The sequence below is a fragment of the Arachis stenosperma genome, chromosome 1, assembly GCF_014773155.1.
Source record: "Arachis stenosperma cultivar V10309 chromosome 1, arast.V10309.gnm1.PFL2, whole genome shotgun sequence".
Classification (NCBI taxonomy): domain Eukaryota; kingdom Viridiplantae; phylum Streptophyta; class Magnoliopsida; order Fabales; family Fabaceae; genus Arachis; species Arachis stenosperma.
The window spans coordinates 136,173,543-136,175,846 of NC_080377.1; the positions used below are offsets into that span (position 1 = coordinate 136,173,543).

The 2,304-nt window shown below is 39.3% G+C and overlaps 1 non-coding gene across 1 annotated transcript; it reads left to right on the forward strand.

Moving 5' to 3' along the window:
- Positions 1-1,934: 1,934 nt before the first annotated feature.
- Positions 1,935-2,038, forward strand: LOC130954849 (small nucleolar RNA R71). The gene has a single exon (XR_009076433.1). It is a non-coding gene; the product is annotated as a small nucleolar RNA R71 (small nucleolar RNA).
- The last annotated feature ends 266 nt before the right edge of the window (positions 2,039-2,304 follow it).

Below are 2,304 nucleotides of genomic sequence, written 5' to 3' on the forward strand. Positions count from 1 at the left end.
CAGTCCTTTTCAGTCTCTGAATCAGATTTTTGCTCTGGTCCCTCAATTTCAGCCAGAAAATACCTGAAATCATAGAAAAACACACAAACTCATAGTAAAGTCCAAAAAATGAACTTTAACTAAAAACTAATAAAAATACAATAAAAACTAACTAAAACATACTAAAAACAATGCCAAAAGGCGTATAAATTATCCGCCCATCACCCAGCACACACCAAGTGGGCCCCAGAAGTGGATTTATGCACTATCCATCTTAGTTTACTCATTTTCTATAAACCTAGGTTACTAGCTTAGTATTTAAACAACTTTTAGAGATTTATTTTGTACCTCATGACATTTTAGATCCGAACTTTGTACTTTTTGATGGCATGAGTCTCTAAACTCCATTGTTGGGGGTGAGGAGCTCTGCAGCGTCTCAATGAATTAATGCAATTATTTCTATTTTCTATTCAAACACGCTTGTTCCTATCTAAGATGTTCATTCACATTTCAATATGAAGAAGGTGATGATCCGTGACACTCATCACTATTCTTAACCTATGAACGCGTGCCTGACAACCACCTATGTTTTACCTTCGATTGAATGAATATCTCTTGGATTCTTTAATCAGAGTCTTTGTGGTATAAGCTAGAATCCATTGGCAGCATCCTTGAGAATCCAGAAAGTCTAAACCTTGTCTGTGGTATTCCGAGTAGGATTTAGGGATTGGATGACTGTGACGAGCTTCAAACTCACGAGTGTTGGGCATAGTGACAGATGCAAAAGGATCAATGGATCCTATTCCGACATGATCGAGAACCGACAGATTTTTAGCCGTGCTGTGACAGTGCATTTGGACCATTTTCACTGAGAGGATGGAAAGTAGCCATTGACAACGGTGACACCCTACATACAGCTTGCCATGGAAGGAGCCTTGCATGTTTGAAAGTAAGAAAGCATTATGTTGCAGGGATTCAGAAGATAAAGCATCTCCAAAACTCCAACATATTCTCCATTATTGCGTAACAATTATTTATTTTATGCCTTTTCACTTTTCACAATTGAAACTAAAGAACCCTCTTGGTATCCTGACTAAGAATAATAAGATAACCATAGCTTGCTTCAAGCCAACAATCTCCGTGGGATTCGACCCTTACTCATGTAAGGTATTACTTGGACGACCCAGTGCACTTGCTGGTTAGTTGTGCGGAATTACATAGTGTGAGTGTAATTTTCATGCACCAGAGTGCTAGGAGGAGTTTCAGTAACTCTTTTACTCAGCTGACCCACTTGTGCCTCCAAATTTCTGATGGAGGACCATGCCTTAGTCATAAAACTGAGAGTGGTCTTGGATAGATCAGAGACTATGTTTGCTAAGCCAGAGAGGCTCTGCTCAGAATTCTCTATCTGTTGCTGAGAAGATGATGGAAAATGTTTGCTATTGCCAAACCTATTTCTCCCACCATTATTGTTATTGAAGCCTTGTTGAGGCTTTTGTTGATCCTTCCATGAAAAATTTGGGTGATTTCTCCATGAAGGATTATAGGTGTTTCCATAGGCTTCTCCCATGTAATTCACCTCTTCCATTGCAGAATTCTTAGGGTCATAAGCTTCTTCTTCAGAGGAGGCTTCTTTAGCACTGCCGAATGCAGCTTGCAATCCAGTCAGATTCTGAGAAATCATATTGACTTGTTGATTCAATATTTTGTTCTAAGCCAATATAGCATTCAGAGTGTCAATCTCAAGAACTCCTTTCTTCTGAGTCACCCCATTATTCACAGGATTTCTCTCAAAAGTGTACATGAACTGGTTATTTGCAACCATTTCAATGAGTTCCTGGGCTTCTGCAAGCATTTTTAGATGAAGAAATCTACCAGCAGAGTGGTCCAATGACATCTTAGATAACTCAAACAGACCATTATAGAATATACATATGATGCTTCACTCTGGAAACATGTCAGAAGGACACCTTTTGGTTAATTGCTTGTATCTTTCCCAAGCTTCATAGAGGAATTCACCTTCCTTCTGTCTGAAGGTTTGAACATCCACTCTGAGCTTACTCATCTTTTGAGGTGGAAAAAATTTGATCAAGAAAGCATTGACCAGCTTGTCCCAAGAGTTCAGGCTTTCTCTAGGTTGTGAGTCCAACCATGTCCTAGCTTTGTCTCTTATAGCAAAGGGGAAAAGCATAAGTCTGTAGACCTCGGATTCAACCCCATTGGTCTTAACAGTATCACAGATCTGCAAGAATTCAGATAAGAACTGACGAGGATTTTCTTATGGAAGTCCATGAAACTTGCAGTTCTACTGCATTAGAGAAACTA